The following is a 19,638-nucleotide window of genomic DNA, read 5'->3' as shown; positions in this document are numbered from 1 at the left end:
GGTCACAACTATTGACCACTCTCAATGTGTATTAAGGTATAGATGTGGAAGACAAGATAGGGGAATAAAAAGGAGGAGGATAAGTTTATACACTAAATTAGGTTAAGAGTAGATCAAAGTCATCATTAGTATTAAGAAGAAAAGAATGCATCGAATTCACTAATAATTGCATGAAACAAGGTCAGCATTAAAGATATGAAGGATGTTTTAACACATTTTTCTCATGGTTAGGACATGGATGAAAGGAAGATCGAGTTCACCAATAAAAACCTAAAGCAAGGAGAGTGTTGGGAACCCGCATTAAAGGCATAAGGGTTAAAAGAAAACATGGAAAAAGGGGAGTATAATAGTCAACACTGCAGCTAGGATGTGAACCTTCATCAAGTATTGTGGTAATCACGAGGTGACATAGGCACAAGTGTACAATGAGCCATACTTTCTCCAATTTAATAAATATTTACCATTATTAATAATTAGCTTGACTCACCAATAAATAAAGAGGCATAAGCTATAACCAAGAGAAGAGAGGAATTTGGTATCTTATTAAGTAGATTCCTAATTTCAAATATATCTCTATTAATTATACAAATATATTACAAAATTATTATTATATATATGGTCTAAAGAATTGGAATTAATTGAAAATAAATACAAATTCTATACTTTTCTAAGAAGAGAACAAATACTTGAAACTAGTCATAAGACCCTAAATTGGAAACAAGGAGTGATTTGAAGTACATTCCAAATCAAGACATTACAAAAGATAGGTGGATTGGAGGAAGCACAACTAACTGGTTGGTCTAGGGGCTCTATTTTCCCATCTTGTATAGTTGCTCATCAATTTTTAATTACAAAAGGTGGTTGTTTATTTTTGTATAAATTTTTAAACCCATACAAAATGGTAGTCTCTCATGATCATTTCAATGATAGTGAAGGATTTTTTGAAATATATAGATGAAGGGCTAAGACTGGTGCTAACAAAAATAAACCCTACTTCCTTGAAGATGTAATAAGAAATTAATTCTCTCTCTAGGAACAAGAGGTCAAAAATGAGAAATGGAGAGTTTATTCTAGGGTTTTAGAGTTTATTAGTTGTTTTGATAAAGATTATAAGCCTTTGAAAGGTGCAAAGATAGAAGCAAATAGGATAAATAAATTGATGATCACTTTTTCGAAGATTATGGAGGCCATGAATAAAAAGAAGACTTTTTTTTTTATCAATTCTTATCCTAAAAAGGCCTAAGAAGTAATGAAAATGTTATCTTTTACCCCTACAGTAGGATTAGGGTAATTGGTTATTTAGTGGAGGTCTAGCTATGACATCATTAAAAACAAAGAGCATGTAGTAGACCAGGGTAAAAAAATAGTTGGATCAACTAGTACTATTTTAGAAGACACACTTGAAGAGCCAAAGCCCAAGATGAAAAAGATAGAAGAAAAACAATTATCCCAAATAGAAGAATACTCACCCATTCAATTCCTATTGCATGTAGGAGATGAAAACCTTGCTATAGAGGAAATGGAGTAATTAAGATCCCAATGGGGGCATATTTATTACTATCATAGAATTAGAAGAAGGAAATCCTCAAGAGCTTCTCATGCCTATCCTTGAGCTAACTTTTCTGATTACAAAGGAAGGGAATTGGACCCTATGGTAGAACAAGCTAGTCATGAATTTCGTTTTAATGACAATTTTGTTAAATCAAGAGCTTTTTATCAGTTTGCATGGAGAATAAATATTGAACTATTTGAAGAAAAGTGTAATAAGAGGAAGGAAGAGCATCTAAAAATGGAAGAGACATCCATACAAGATAAACTAAAGGATGAGATCATGCAAGAGTTTAAAATTTTTACCCTTGAAGAAGGAAGAAGAATCATAAAATCATCTGGGGTTTTGCTTTTACCAAATTGGGACATTGTAGATGCCATGGTCTTTAACACTGTTACCAAGCAATTAAGTGAAGATGAAAAGGTGAAAAAGTAGCTAAGAGGTGCTAAGTTTAGTGAAGATCATGCTTTCTTAGTGATTTGGTCTATGAGAAGAGGATTTAAAGCTAGTTCCTCTCAGCTTGATGATATTAACATGATGGGAAACTTAATTGTAAAAATGGTAGAGGATAATCCAAATGAGGAAGCCATAAAGCTAAATGGTGGAACAACCAACCTCACCCTAGCCACAACCTTGAGGGAGAAAAAGGAAAAATTAGAAATACAAGAAAAATATGAATAGGTTTTGGGGTTTTACAATAAAAAAGTGTAGAAAAGAATGGAGCTTGAGAATAAGATGATAAGATGGTCTATTAGAACTAGAATTACTTATCCTCTTCCTCCAGTTGAGCCTTTTAAATCAACTCCTCTTATAGAAATTCTAGACACACCATAGAGACCTCATTATTATATAGTAGAGGATTTTGAAGAAGAAAAGAGCAAACTTTGGGCATTGCATGTGGAACTGGATATCTAGTATGAGGACAAGATGAGGAAAATAATTATGTATTTGGTAAATAAAATTGGTTGGCCTAAATTCTATGAACAATTGGCAAAAGCAATAAACATATGGAACAATATAAAAGGAAATGAGGATTCTCTAAAGCTAATTGTCAATAAAAGGAACAATAGGGATAAAGATGTCACTCTTTTATGTTTTTCAATTATCAATTTGTCTTGTGAGAAAATAGAAAAGACTTTTGACTTTACTAATGATCTCTCTAAGTTTGGTAGTAAAAGAATTGTATTATAGAGGAGAATCATAAACTATCTTTCAAAATATAGGAGTAGAAAATTTGAACTCTTCTCCCATGCACTAAATAAAAAAGATAAATTAAAAGATAAGAGGAATGGGGCAAAGAATTGGATGATCTATTATGCCTTAGGATGAATAGGGTCATAAATGAAAAGAGACATCCATGGTTGGAAAATACAACTAAAGAATCTGTTAAAGTTCAAATATTTTATGATTCTTTAAGAGAAGAGTTCATTGAAATACATAAACTAGGAGAATATGTTTTGAAGAAGCATCACAAGATTTTGAGTATTAATTGGCTAGATGACACACTTTTTGACAAGTGGATGATAGATTTTGTACTTTCAAAATAGTTAGTGATTGATGAAATTGATGATGATGAAATGGAACAAGATGAATTGCAAGCAACTAATGCCTCGGTTAAACTAGAAGAAGATCAATATAAACAATCAAGTGTAGTAACAAACATAGTGGTCCAAATTAATGACTTGATAGTAGAAGAATCAAGTGTGATAGTTAGTTTGTCAGTACAAGATGACATGGATGGAGAACCCCAAATTCAACTTAGTTTGTAAATATCAAAACAAGGTCCATTACAAGAAAGTTCGATGGCAACATGCTCTGAGAAATGACAATAATGACAAAGACAATCACAAACTCCTCAATAAAGAAGTGCAGTACAAGTGGTCCCCACAAAAGAATATTGATGATACAAATCATTTTTTTGCACCAATTTTTGTCTTTTATGATAGCAACTTTTGTAAATATATTTTTATTTTAAGAAAAAATATCAACACTCTCTAGGCCTAAAGCTTGTTGCATCTCATACTATATAAATGAGATTCCAAGGTTAGAGAGGAGGTCTGAACTACTATGTAATTTTTAGTTTTTACTAGGTTTACATTCAGTCCAATTTCCTTGATGCCAATTTTGTGATGTATTTTCATTGCAAGTCTGAGAATACATTAATTTTCCAAGATCATGGTGTCTTGTCTTGAGTGTTTTGAGTATTATCCAATGTTACATAATTTACAAAGAGAATTAATACAAAGATGAATTACCATCATATCTGTTTTCTCTAAATCCTATCTCCATTATTATTTATTGGTTATCTTGAGGTTATATGGGCAAAACTTGTTCAATTTAATACAACTAGGATAGGTTGTATATTAGTTCACTATTGCTTTTAATTCAATGAATTAAGTAGATGTTTCAGTGATATGATAGAATTTCTAGGCAATAAGAAGGATATGCATAAGAATGAGTTTTAGGGAGAATTACTGATAAATGCTGATTGTAATGCAATCAATTAGGTCAAAATAGTTGGGTAGACTCTAAATCCCAAATGGATGAGGCACTGATCAAATATTCTAGTTTGTAAATGAAGAATTCATGGATAAGCATAAGGAAAAATATTAAAATCAAAATCAATTTTATTTCAAATGTGTGAAGAGTATCATAGTTGGTCAATACTTGATTGCATTTAATCTCTGTGTTCTAGTTAGCTATTGTACCCAAGATTACATGTAAACTTGAGAAAATTTTTGATCAAACATTTTTTATAGGGGATGAGTATTGTAAATTAATGTCATTAAATGAATGAAGTGTGAAGACAATATTAAGTTTGAATCATTTTATCCCTTAGGTGCACCCACCTTGGTTTTGTAGAGCCAAAAGAGCAAAAAATCTTTATGATTTTGTTGAAGTTGGGTCTAGATTTAAAGACCTTTTTAGCTAAGCATAAGAAGTAGCTAATTCTTAGACTATTTTGATATTCACCATCTTGGTATCTGATATTTTTTTACTTGGTAGTTTGAAACATCAAAAAATTGGTGATTTGACTGGGGAGTTGTTCAACACATGCTTATGTGTGAAAAGTATTGCAATTTTTGGTCCTATCTGTATACATGTTTGTTAGTTTCTTTTAGTAATTTATTGTGGTTATATTAGACTTTTCTAGTGACAAATATTGAGAATTTAAAAAAGGAGAATGTCCCCAGTACCAGTAGTGTAGACTGACATATCTTGCGCTTATAAAAGTATCTTATCTATTAAGCAAGAGTTGCGGTCCTATGTTCTTTGTGATTGGTTTCTTTGTGTGTCAAACCTCTTTCATGTTATCTTGTGATATTTTATCTAAGACAAAGACTATTTCATGTTATATTTTCTCTAGAATAGAGTGGCAACTTGATCAAGGTTTTAAAACTAGTGCTTATACAAGAGCCAATCTAGAAATACCATTATATACTGATTTACCTCAACGTGGTAGGAAGAAATAGAACAAGAAGAAAGAAGATTTAAATCCTACTTGGAAACCAAGGGGTAGTGTATTAGTAAAATCTTAATACCATCCTATGTTAGGGAGGGAATCTTCTTCATTAAGTTCTAAATTAGAAACCACAAGACTCTTAGGAGGGATGTTTAGTACACCATTACAAGAAGAGCGGGCCTATTAGGATAAAAATATATATTCAATAAGAGATGCATTGCATAGACTGGATGCGATAGATGAAATGAATCATAGGCTAGCATATAGAAATGTTATGGAAGACCCTTTTAATCCCAAAATAGCTCCTTATGTAGCAAAAAACCTTATAGAATTCAAAAGCAACTTCTGTAGATCCTCAGGAAGTATACTCAAAAATAGGAGTTCTAAAGAAATGGGTTGCAAAAGAAGAAGCCAAACATGCTTGTTTGGAGAAAGAGAGAGAGAAAGCCACCTTGAATTCTCTTATTGAGAGAGATAATTTTCTTAGAATAATGGCTTCCCTAAAAGAGAAGAATAAAAAATTAGAAGAAAGGACTTCAGTTCTTCATGCTGATGTTTTTGGAGATATAGCTAATTTGAGATCCATGGTGTTAGAATAGGAAAAACTCATAAACTAGAGGCAATAACCTATTGTATCCCAAGTTCAACCTTATAATCCTATTCAACCATATTAGGTAGAGCCTATTGTGAAACCAATAGACAAAGGAAAAGGTAAGGTTGTAGGGATCTAGATAAATGAATCTCAAGCTATACCAAATTAATCTACAAACCCTCCTATGTCTAAGTTAGATTTGGATCTCAAAAAGGCCAAAAAGGAGGAGGATCTAGCAAAAGATCTTGAGAAAGTTGAAAATGAAGCCCAGGTAGCAAAAACTAGGAGGAAGATTCAATTCATAAGATCCAACTCTATCTTAGCCTTATGGCCTAGTTTATCCACCCAAGCCACAACCTCTATCCCACCTGTGGACTAGTAGTCCCTAGTGAAAATATGTCTCAGTCTGCCCCTACTTCATCCTCAATCCCTGTTGTTCAAATGCAATAGTTTTAAAGTATTGTCCATAACTAGACCAATGCAGCAAGCACATCAAATGTTGGTTGTTTTCAAAAGAAATCTCTATACATGGAAAAATATTGAAAAATATCATTCTTAGGTTTTCTTGGCTTCCCAAATCCAATATCGTTTGACCTTAGAGAAAAGGTTGTGAAGTTTTCAAGAAATAATGTTGTTACTGGTGAGGAACATTTGAGAATTTTCATAGACATGTTAAATGATTTTGAAGTAGAACATGAGGATGTAGTAATGAAGTTTTTAGTGCACTCATTAACTAAAGATGCAAGGGACCAATTTAGAAGACTACCAGATGATAGCATTAGTTCATGGAGTGATTTGGAAAAATTATTTAGAGAATAGTATGGAGATAACACCAATGTTGGCTTCATGTTGAATGATTTTAAAAACATTAAAAATAACCCGAATGAATCTACCTTTAATTTTGATGTAAGGTTTTAGAAGGGAATGTATAAGCTATTTTAGGCAATTAGATTAAATGAAGATGTATGTCTTACTGCATACCTCAATGTCTTTAATAGTAAAATAGCTTATCATTTAAGAGACAAAGATCCCAAAACTTTAAGGGATGCTTACAAGATAGTTGTGAATATGGAGAACAATAGGAAAGCATATAGTTAGCTAGGAAGGAGAGATGACCCAAAATTGTTCAATCCTAAGAACAATAAGAAGGAAAATAATAAATCTCCTATAGGTAAGAAGCCTAAGGAAGATACAATGGGTTAGGTTTTGGGTTTATTGAAAAAGATGAATCCACCAACTTTCAATGCAAATAAATCTAATAATAGTGAAAATGCCTTGGTGAACAACAATCATTTCAATATGTAACCAAGAATGCAAAATTATTCATACACTACTCAATGGAAAGATGGTAAACCTATTCCCAACTAGACTCAAAATATGAAAGATAAGTGTACCCCTGACCCTCTACAAATAATTTCTATCAACATGATGGATGATGTGCCATGGTGCATCATATGTTAATCACCTCACTCCTTAGACTATTATGCAATAGCCCAACCATTTGCTGCAAATCAGAATGTGCATAATGACAAGGAAGAAGAAGAAAATAATCATGATGATGTAAGCTACAATATGGTTAATAGTTATGATGACTATGAAGATTTTGATCTAGAAGAACATGAAAATGGAATTACTAATCATAGAGTTGTTTACCAATTACACCATCAACAAGTATTTTTAGATAATGAAGACTATGATGAACATAAGGTATGTACTACATCATTAGATGCTAGTCATATGAATCTAAGAAAACCTTCTAAAGAGGAGATTGATAGAATTACAATATAAATGGTCTCTCAATTTCATAGTAATTACAATTTGAGAAGAAAGATGGTTAATAATGAAACTGGTAAGACTTTTGGTATCTTCATAAAAGATATTACTCATAGTATGAAGGATGACAGTAAGAAAGATAATTTAGAAACAACAATGTTCAAAGATAGTAAGATGAAGAAGTGAGAACCCAAAAAGAAGGTCCAATTTTAGATGAATGAGATAGTTAAGGCAAGTGTATAGGAGAAGAAGTTAGGATTTGATGTTGCTAAGAAAATAACAGTGCTTGTTGTTCAAAAGACCTCAGCTCTAGGTATTCTTGTGAAACCTATTGTATGTGATCCAATTGACATGATATCTATGCTATCTCAAATAATTGTCAAAGCACCTATATCTAAATTATTTAGAATAGATAAACATAAGAGTAAAGCTTTATCATGGTTGGGTGGGATAGGTAACAATAGTAATACTACTAAATAAAGGATTATATAGCAAACCCCAATGGTAGTTGAATATAGTGGGATTATGTCACGGATTCCTCAAATGTTCTTAGATGATTCATCTATAGCTTATTGTAGGATATTGACCCATTTTTTCTTAGCTTGGCTATGAAATGAAGAACTTTAAAGAATTGCATGATAGATTTAGGAGATTATAATACTATAATCCCTTTTAAAGTCATGGAAGCTTTAGGTTTACAAGTAGACACCAAAAAAGGTAGATATAGAGGTATGGATGCTAGGGAAGTGCCTATTATAGGTACTATCAATAAATTACCCTTCAAATTAGTTGCATACCCTAATGTAGCATTGACAATGTTAGTCCTTGTAGTTGATATTCCTCCACATTATGGAATGTTGTTATCTATAAAATGGAGCATTTCTATGGGAGGTAGCCTAAAATGTGACTTATCCTATGCTATTTTCATATAGGTGACAAGGCTATTAGGGTAGACAAGGAGCCAAGGGTTAACCATATTTATGGGGATGATGTTGATAAGGATTCCACTAGTTTTCTAGAAACTAGTGTAAATGCATTTAGAGAAGAGATGATTATCCAGGAAGTTGAGAAACTCCCAGCTATGATTGCACATGAGGTGGAATGTTGCGTGGGTTCACAGATTTTGTGGACCATGTGTTTTGATAGGGAAAGTTCTAAAGAAGGTTCAAGAGTAGGAGTTGTTTTTATGTCTTTGAAGAAGAACACTTTTAGATATTCATTCACCCTAAACTTTTCATGTACTAATAACATAGCTAAATATGAAGCACTCTTATTGGGATTAAGAGTTGCAACTCATCATGGAATAAAATAATTACATGTTATTGGTGATTTTGAACTAGTAGTCTCCTAAGTAAGAGAGACTTATGCATCAAAGAATAAGAGATTGAAGCAATACATAAATGTTTTATGGGACCAAATTGAGTTGTTTGATGCCTTTGTATCTTTTGGATGAAGAGGAGTTACAACAAGATGGTCAATTTGTTGGCACATGTAGCTATTAAGCCCAACGATGTATCATTTTTTGGGATTTCATAGATGGAAGTATAAAATTGGCCCTCAATCCTTGATAATATAGAACATTGGCAAGTTTTGGAGGATGATAGAGATATTGTAAACTTCTTGTCAAGTGAAGAAAAATATCATGACCAAGAACTAGATTGCAGTGCTCTAATTGAAACAACAGATGGCAAGGAGACAATCTTTGGCCAAGAAATTTTGTAGCTAAAAACTAACAAAGTACCCAAAGGATTGGTAGTTTTAGAAAGCATATTTGATAACCAAGATAGAGTGAAGTTAGGGGTTAGGGATCACAAACCAAAAGAACTTGAATAGATAAATCTTGGTACCTTTGAAGCCCCAAAGAAGGTCTATATTGGTCAAGACCTATCTGCTAAGATTAAAAAACCTCTTATTAATTTGCTAAGAAAGTATAGATATGTTTTTTCATGGTCATATGATGACGTTAAAGCCTATAGAGAAGAATTATTTCAGCATGTTATATCACTTAAGGAGAATTTGAAACCTTTCAGACAAAAGCAAAGACTAGTAAATCCCACCTTAGCTCCTAAAATGCAAGAAGAATTAATAAAGGTAAGGGATGGAGGAATAATTAAGCCAATTAGATGCTCTACTTTGGTATCAAACTTAATGGCTGTTAGGAAGAAAAATGGAGACATAAGGCTTTGTGTGGATTTTAGGAACCTAAATATTGATTCCTTGAAGGATAAATATGGTTTTCCTAATATTGAAGCCATGTTGTAATGAGTGATTGGTTTAGAAATGATGTCTATGATGGATGGATTCTCAGGTTACAACCAGGTTCTTATAAATGAAAAGGAACAGTTTAAGACAACCCTTACTACTCCATCGGGCACATATGTCTATTTAAGAATTCCATTTGGGTTAATTAATGTAGAAGCAACATTTTAGAGGGCCCTAGATGTAGCTTTTCATGAATACATTGATAAGTTTATGGTAGTGTATCAAGATGATCTTACAACATATTCTAAAAAACCTAAAGATCACTATAAACATTTGGAGAAAAATTTCATTAAAGCCTTAGAATATGGAGTATCCCTAACCCCAAAGAAATGTACATTTGGAGTAACAGAAGGAAGGTTGTTAGGTCACATAGTGTCAAAGCATGGTGTAAAGATTGACCCTAAAAGAGTAGCTTCCATTGATAAAGTTCCCAAACCAAAGAATGTAAAAGGAATACACTCACTTTTTGGGCAAGTAAACTTTATAAGAATATTTATTACTAATTTTTCTAAGATTAGTAGACCAATATCTAAAATGATAAAAAAAGGAGTTGTTATTAGTTGGGATGGTCAACCTTCATAAGCTTTTCAAAACATCAAGACTGTAGTAAAAAATGCCCCAGTCCTCAGGACTCTTGATTATTCAAAACCAATGCATATATTTTCCTTCACATCCTTTCATATTGTGGCAATAGTTCTATTGCAAAAAAATGGGGATTGCAACCTATTTCAGTTTTTAGTAAGTCCCTTCAACCTACTAAATTAAAATATGAGATAAATGAAAAATAGGCTTATGCCTTAGTAAAGGCTGTTAAAGCTTTCAGGTGTTATCTTGTAGGTGCCATTGTTATAGCATTTGTACAAAGTTCAACTATTAAGGACATTTTTTTCTTAGTAGGAGGTATTTGGTAGGAGGTGTAGATGAATCAATAGAATCTAGGAGTTTAACATTGAAATCCAAATTACTAAGTTGGTAAGAGATCAAGGATTAGAAAAACTCATGGTTCAATCAAATTTGGATGCCAATCAAATAAACATGGTAGAAAATGACTTAAGGTTAGGGTTATGTGATAGATAATGAAAAGAGAAGCAGAAAATTGCATGCAATAAGATACATTACTATTAGAAATAATTTGTGGTGGAGAAACTTTGAAGGAGTATTACAAAAGTGCATTGATCAAGAAAAATCCAAGGAGATATTAAATGAGATGCATTCAAGAATATATAGAGGACACTACATGGCTAAAACTACTGCTCATAAGGTAATGAGAGATGGATATTGGTGGCCTACTCTTTTCAAAGATGCATAGTTATTTTTTAGAAAATGTGATGCATGTCAAAGATTTGCAGGTAAGATAATTTTTTTTGAAAATACTCCTCTAAAACTAGTTGTAGTTTAGACACCTTTCTATCAATGGGGCTTAGATTTTATAGGTGAAATTTCCCCTAAGTAAAGTACTAGTTACTCATGGATCTTGGTAGCCATAGATTATTTTATAAAGTGGGTGAAAGCCATTCCTAAAAAAAATGCTACTAGAAGGTGGTGAATAATTTTCTCTTGAATAATATCCTTACAAGGTTTGGGTGCCCTTAGAGGATTGTAACTAACAATGCAATGTGTTTTAGGTAAGAAGAATTCATAAAATTATGTGATAAATATGGCACAACTAGGTCAACATCCTCACCTTATTATCCACAAGGAAATAGACAAGTTAAATCTACCAATAAGATCTTGTTAAAAGTCATAATATGGACTCTAGATGATAACAAAAGGGCATGGGATTCCAAATTATAGTTGGAAATATGGACTGATAGGGTAACAATAAAGAAAGCAGTAGGTGTGGTACCTTTTGATCTAGTATATGGAATCTAAGCAAGAATGCACCAAAACAAACTAGTAGGCCTATATACAATTACATTTAGATGTATGATGAAGACATCATTGATGATATGTAGGAAAGAATGAATGAATGGTAGGATTAATAGAGACTAGAAAAGAAGCTTCTCTCACAAATGAAAAATTGTAGTTACAAGTCAAAATGTTGTATGACAGAAAGATAGTGAATAAGAAATTTAAAACTAAAGACCTAGTTCTCATGTGGAATGCTAGGAATGAAGAAAAAGGGAAGCATGGTAAGTTTGATCCTATTTGGTTGGGTCCTTATCTAGTCGAAGCTACGTGGGGAGAAGATTCTTATATTTTGAAATATTTATTAGGCAATATTCTTGAATTTCCAGTTCATGGATAGTTCATGAAGAGGTATTTTTTGTAAAGATACTTGTCTTCTATGAACAATAGTTTTAGATTTTCTATATGTTCTATAAATCCTTGTAAATTCTTATATAGCCTTGTATAGTTTTTCCTTATTGTGTTGTTTCTCTCTTAGAGTTTTCATAGAAATTTGGTTCATTTGGTGTGGTCTGCTTCTTGCAAGGATTCTGAGCCCTCATATGAATATGCATATTCATCATTCACAAATAGAGCCACTATTGGTTTGGTTTTCACTTAAAATTTATCCTAATACATCTCTAAGTGAATGTTCCAATTCCCTTTGTCAAAATTAGGGTTTTGTGTTTTTAATTTGCTACCCCTATAAGAACCCTAATTTTTGTTTCACTAAATGCTTCCATAGAAAGCCTTTGGATAATGCTTAAATAGCATGCCCTTTCAAAAAAAATGTGTAGGAAAAATATTTTAAACACCCTTTTTATTTCTTCTCAGGTACCTTTTAAAAGTTTGTTGCATTATCTAACATTTTCCTAAGTCTCTCAAATAATTTTAACCCAAGATTTCATTTTAATATTCTACGAGTTTATGTTTATGTTTAAAAAATTGATTAATGACAACACAATACTTATCTATGGAACCTAGTCAGAAGGAACAAGGTTTCAAGAATAAGGTCCACACTATTAGATCTTCTCATGATCAATGGTGGTCACTTTGTTGCTAAAGGAAACTACACAGTTTTTAACATTAGTGACATACTGACAACTTGCCATGTGGATATGTGGTGGGACCAAACCTTAAGGAAGGCACTATGACTTCCATTTCATTAAAGGAGATATTAGATTCCAAGTGCCATGAGGGATTTATTTTGAAACAAGACATTGGTTTGCACTGTTAGATCTTCTCATGATTGACAATGGTCACTTTTTCACCAAAGGAAATTGCAATATCTTTATCTTGGGTGACATAGTGACTTGAAGGAAGTGTCACAATCCCACATTGTGTATAATTCAATTATCATGTGCTCTACCATCTAATGCAAGGTTAATCAATGGCCATTGCTTTGTCACCAATGGAATTTTCTTGACTTTTGTCCTTGGCAACATAGCAAGAACATGATGTTTGTCCCAAGGCGTAAATGGGTGATATGTAAGTTTCCACCTAGGAAAGAAAAAGCTCACATGGAAGGATTCAATTGGATTGACTATGAACTAGGAAGTTTGAAGATGAATCATAAAATATTTTATTCCTTAATCATCAGATTTTTCAAAAATTGATGGCCTATTTTAAAATTTTAAGGGTAATGCCACTCTACTTCTCTACGATTCATTTATGAGAATTAAAGCTCCTCATGTGAAATAAAATAAGGAATATAATGTATAAAGTCAAAGAATTTCTTCATGCAAATGCATTTTTTATTTTCTAGAACCAAAACTTGTTGAAGAGCTTATTTTCCTACCTAGTTGAATCGTGAAAAAAAATTCCATATCAATGATTTACTGTAGAATTCAGAGAAGAAACAAGTAAGCCAAGTAAGTATCTCAGTCCACATATAATTCAAGGAATTCTAGTTTCTTTGGAAAGGTAGAATATGTGAGTAGAAATATCCATGATGATTTCCTAGAATAATTGAGTGAATCTATAAATGAATCAGCATAAATAAAGAAAATAGTTCCTATAAAGCCTAGAATCCAAATTGCAGATGGTTTGTCTGATAAAATAAATTGGACTAGGGATGCCATAACTTCTAAAATAGGGCTCCAATTGTTTAAAAAATAGTTCCCAGAAAGGAAATTTATTTCTCCCGACAAGAATATTTGGAATTTTGATTTAGGTAAGTTAGTAGTCCTTAGGCTTTTCATGGATTCATACCTTCTCACATCCGAAGCACAAAATTATGACTGAGTAGCTAGGATGGTGAGGAGAATAGATGGAGAATTTTTAATGAAAATTACTACAAAAGAAATTTAGGAGGTTTTTGGAATGGATCCAACCATAGATTATCATGAGGTCATTAATTTTTAGGGATTGGAAAAAGAATACTTGTCTCGTAAAGATCAAGTTAGGCAAGGGGCATTAAGAGGACACTTGGCCACAATTGGTAATTTGACTTTTGTTATAACATCAACTAATGAGCCTTTTAGGAAGTAGGTTTCAATTCTAGGGCCATAGACATCTACATGAATTTGTGCAAGGTCTTTGGTGAAGATGAACAAGAGTTTATGCCAATAAAGTTCATGTATATGATAATACAGATCTCTTCCTTTTGTGTGTATCTATTTTTGTTTTTGCATCCTATCTAGGAGAAGAAATTCACATAGGTCTAACTGGAATTGCAAAGAGAAAAATTTAGAAAATCTTTGGCTACTATTCTTTATTGATGCATATATTTTTGTAGAAGGGAGTTACTTTCTTTGAAAAGGAAATGGTGTTGAACAAATAATATGAGGGAGAAGCTCTATTAGTTTAATTGTGGAGTGCAAATATGACCTGAGATGCAAAGGAGGCTAGTTTTGTGAGATTTGATAGATACTTATGATCTAGGTTGAGGAGCCTATTATTAAAGGATAATCCCAGGACATTAGAGTAAATAATTATTTATTCTTTTTCTTAATTTACTTAGCTTAAATGCATTTAGAATTTAGTTTTCATCTGGGAGTAGTTGATGAGTTGTTGAAAACATGGGAGTTTGTTCCTATCTAGTCATACTTATCCTCTCACCTTGATCGAGGATATTCCACCTTTTGTGGACATATGCTTAGTTGTCACACTTATCTCCTAGCACTTTCTAGCTTGTTCTAGAAGCTTCCTTGAGGCCTTTATATTTGGTCTCACTCATTGTAAATTCATATCATTCACATAACAATTTAATTTTTCTCATTGTGAAATATCTTTTCTCTTAGTCCATTTAGTTTTTCCAAGCTCCACTTCTTCCTTCTTTGGTTTCCCTTCAGTAGGTTATTTGCATGCAGGAATCTTGGCAAGCTATGATGTTGGCTTTCATCAACTTCTACATGGTATTAGAGCCTCCTTGCTGCCTCTTTGTTGAAGGATTTTTGAAGCCGTGATTCAAAAGCACAAACCCTAGGTTGTTTGTGCATTTTTCTTCAATTGGAAGGAAGAGCAATTTTTCAGAGCACTCTACGCCAAAACATACATTGCAATTAAGTTTAGAAGGCCGGTTATAGTCAAAATTCATATTAAAATTTTCAATTTTGGCTTTCATGGCATTTGGAGATTTTTTTAAGCTCCTCATAGGCTAGTCATACGGACTGTACAAATTTTTTATGCAAAAAAAATTAAAAAAAATATTTGTGCCAATAGTGCCACTATGCTACCATTGTGCCACTGTGGGGCCACTACCACCACACTAGCATGCAACCCATGTACTGCTATAGTTGGTTGTGCCATCATGATGATATTACTACTCAATCACTATTAGCATGCCCTTTGCAGCTATTGTTGCTTTGCTTCGACATTTGTGCCACTAGCGGTGCCCCTAGTACTTGCCACTCCTACAACATCTTTGTTGGGCTTCTTCACTAGTGTTCTATCCTTGCCACATCTACAACCCACATGGCCTATTTGAACAATTGGCACATTTTTAGTGTGCCATGTAGCACAGGTGCCACATGGCCCCTACCATTTCAACACCTAAAAAACTATATGACATCCATGTGGCACTATCACATGGCATGCCATGTGGCCTTTTGTTTGCTATGATGGGCCCCAAACTAACAATTTTAATCCAGTGATTTGTTGATGTCAACATAATATTAGCACTACATCAGCACCTTCCTGCAAATACTCCGAGTCCTTTTTTGACCTAATCATAGTTTTTTGGCCATATCTTGAGCATATAGACGTATTTTCCAATCCAAAAGAAGCATCAAAAAGCTAGTTCAAAGATGGAGACATTGGTGAAGGTATTTTTTAGTTTTACTGTAGTTTTGTTGCTCATTTTTTTAGTCAAACTCTAAAGTTCTATTTCTCACTCTAGCAAGCATATCTTGTGCATCCCATCTCTATTTTTTGAAAATGTTATATTTTTAGAAAGCTAGTTTTGACACCATTTTAGAAATGCTATCATTTCCTTTAGATTTTTCCCCATGCTCTTTCTATCATTCTTTTGGCATTTTTTCTCTATGGTGGATATCTTGGGTGTTCTAGGTTTGAGGATCATTTTCATGGCATGGGATCTTTTTTTTAGCTGTACTATTTGTTGTGTCAACTTTTTTCCCTTTCTGATCATTATTGATATCATATGTAAGTATCGTTATGCAAACACGCTGAGATAAAGTGCCACTCTTGCATTTCAGGTTCATGAATGTTGTTTTGAGATAGTTGTGCTCGCACTATTTTTATAAAGCACCATGGGGTGGATGGTTGTTTGCCACTTTTGTGCCCTTTTCCTTTTTTTCCCCATGCAAAGTCTATGACATGTGCCTTTATAGGTGTTTGCACCTTTTCAACTCTCTCATCATTCTCAGTTCTTTCTACAAGGGACTTTGGCCCACTTTTTTAGTTGCCTATCATCTCACCCTATCTGCATTAAGGGGGGGTTCTTCTATTGTTTCTAATGCTTCCTTGGTTCAATGGTTCATTAGTGTGAGCTATGTATTTAGTACTTGATCCTATATACTAGGTGATTGTAGTGGCTGGCTACCTATGCATTTCGATGAGATGGAACATCTACCATATAGACACGCTTAGTTCATGCCTTCTATTTTCCATGGAGGTTCTTCATATCAACAATTTCTTTCTGATGACTAAGTTTGCAACTTCTTCATGCTTCAATGATGTTCTTCATGATCACTTCTTGTTCCTATTTTTTGGGACATTCCTCTAGTTGGAGGCTTCTTCATTCCTTCACTAGGTTTTCTTACCTCTTTTTGGGGGAGGGTTTTTCCCATGTGGTTTTCCCTCTTTTCCCATTTTCAGAGGTTGAATTTCTTTACATTTGTACATGGGTACCTAACATGGCCTCATTTTTAGGACCCATTCTATATTTCATCTTAGCTTTTTGTATGCTTAAGGAATTTCCATAAGTTGTAGCTAAGAGGGGTGTTAGAGTAAATAATTATTTATTAATTACTTATTCTTTTACTTAAGTTTACTGAGATTAAATTAATTTAGACTTTAGTTTTCATCTAGGAGTTGTTGATGAGTTGTTGACAACACAAGATTTTGTTCCTATCTAGTCATACTTATCCTCTCACCTTGACTGAGGATATTCCACCTTTTGTAAATGTATGCTTAGTTGTCACACTTATCTCCTAGCACTTTCTCACTTGTTCTAGAAGCTTCCTTGAAGCCTTTATATTCAATCTCTCTCATTGTAAATTCATATTATTCACATAACAATTCCATTTTTCTCATTGTGAAATATCTTTTTTCTTAGTCTGTTTAGTTTTTCCAAGCTCCACTTCTTCCTTCTTTGGTTTCCCTTCAATAGGTTATTTGCATGCAGGTGATCTTGGTGAACTGTGAAGTTGGCTTTCATCAACTTCTACATAGGATACATAAGGCATTATTATATTTCATCAGGCCTATGGATAACCCTACTGGTCTAAAAGTTTCCCATAATTGGGTAGATATCATGCCATAGTGTCAATAGTATTCAAAGTATATGGATTCCAAGGACCTCCACATGTACTTCCCTACCAAGTACCTCTTAAGGTGGGAATAGCTAAAATTTTATGGCAGATAGGTTGATTGGAGGAAGCACAACTACTTGGTTGGTTTAGGGGCTCTATTTTCCCATCTTGTATAGTTGCTCATTAGTTCATATTCACAAAAGGTGGTTGGTTGTTTTTGAATAAATTCTTAGACCCATTCAAAATGGTTGTCTCTCAGATCATTTCAATGATAGTGAAGAATTTTTTGAAATATTCTGATAGAGGGCTAAGATTGGTGCTAAAAAACATCAACCCTACTTCCCTGAAGATGTAATAAGAAATGAATTCTCTTTCTAGGAACAAGAGATCAAAAAGGAGAAATGGAGAGTTTATTCAAGGGTTTTAGAGTTTATTAATTATTTTGACAAAGATTATAAGCCTTTGAAAGATGAAAAAGACACAAGTAGATAAGATAAATAAATTGATGATCACTTTTCTAAAGATTATGGAGGTCATGAATGAAAAGATGACATTTTTTTTTTATCAATTCTTATCCTAAAAAGGCCTAAGAAGTAATAAAAAAGTTATCTTTTACCCTTGCACTAGGATTAGGGAAATTGGTTATTCAGAGGAGGTCTGGCTACAATATCATTAAAAAAAGAGAGCATGCAGCAGACAAGGGTAAACAAATAGTTGGATCAACCAGTACTATTTTGGAAGAGAGACCTAAAGAGCCAAAGCCCAAGAGGCAAAAGATAGAAGAAAAACAAGTATCCCAAACAAAAGTATACTCACCCACTCAATGCCCATTGCATGTAGGAAATGAATAGCTGACTAAGGAGAAAATGGAGCAATTGGGATTCGAAGGGGGAGTTTTTACTACTGTCAAAGAACTAGAAGGACATCCTCAAGAGCCTTCCATGCCTAGCCTTGAGCTAGCTATTACTGATTATAGAGGAAGGGAATTTGACCTTGTAGTAGAACAAGCTAGTCGTGAATTTCTTTATGATGATAATTTTGTTAAATCAAGAGCCTTTTATTAGTTTGTACGTAGAACAAATATTGAACTATTTGAAGAAAAGTGTAATAAGTAGAAGGAAAAGCATCCTAAAATGGAAGAGACATTCATAAAATATCAAATAAAGGATGAGATGATGCAAAAGTTTAAAAGTTTGACCCCTGAAGAAGGAAGAAGAATTATAAAATCATATAGGGTTTTTCTTTTATCAAATTGGGACATTGCAAATGCAATGTTCTTTAACACTATTATCAAGTAGTTAATTACATATGAAAAGGTGAATAAGGAGCTAAGAGGTTCTAAGTTTAGTGAAGATCATGGTGCCTAAGTGATTTGGTCTATGAGAAGAGGATCTAGAGCCAGTTCCTCTCAACCTAATGATACTAGCATGATTGGAAACTTAATTGTAAAAAGGGTAGAGGATACTCCAAATGAGGAAGCCACAAAGCTAAATGTTGGAACATCCAACCTTACCCTAGCCACGATCTTGAGGGAGAAAAAGGAAAAAAAATAGAATTACAAGAAAAATATGAACAAGTTCGGGGGGCTTACAATAAAGAAGTGCATAAAAGAATGGAGCTTAGCAATAAGATGTTAGGACAGTCTAGTAGACCTAGAATTACTTATCCTCATCCTCCAGTTGAGCCTTTTAAATCAAATCCTCATATAGAAATGCTAGACACCCAACAGAGACCTCAATATTATATAGTAGAGGCTTTTGAAGAAGAAAAGAGAAAACTTTAGGCATTGTATGTGGAACTAGATATCTCCTAGGAAAACAATTGTTTATTTCGTAGATAAAATTGGTTGGCCTACATTCTATGAACAAATGGAAAGAGTAATAAAAATATGGAACAAACATAAAGGAAATGAGGATGCTCTAAAGCTAATTGTCAATAAATGGAACACCAGGGACAAAGATGTCACTCTTTTATTTTTTTTAGTTACTAGTTTGTCTTGTGAGCAAATAGAAAATACTTCTGACTTGGCTAATGATATCTTTGAGTTTTATAATAAAAGAATATCATTACATAGTAGAATCATAGACTATCTTTCAAAATATAGGAGTAGAAACTTTGAACTCTTCCCCCATCCACTGAATAAAAAAGATAAATTAAAAGAGAAAGAGGAATGGGC

The sequence above is a fragment of the Cupressus sempervirens genome, chromosome 9, assembly GCF_028749045.1.
Source record: "Cupressus sempervirens isolate cs-2001-9-10 chromosome 9, ASM2874904v1, whole genome shotgun sequence".
NCBI lineage: Eukaryota > Viridiplantae > Streptophyta > Pinopsida > Cupressales > Cupressaceae > Cupressus > Cupressus sempervirens.
This window is presented reverse-complemented; position numbering follows the sequence as displayed.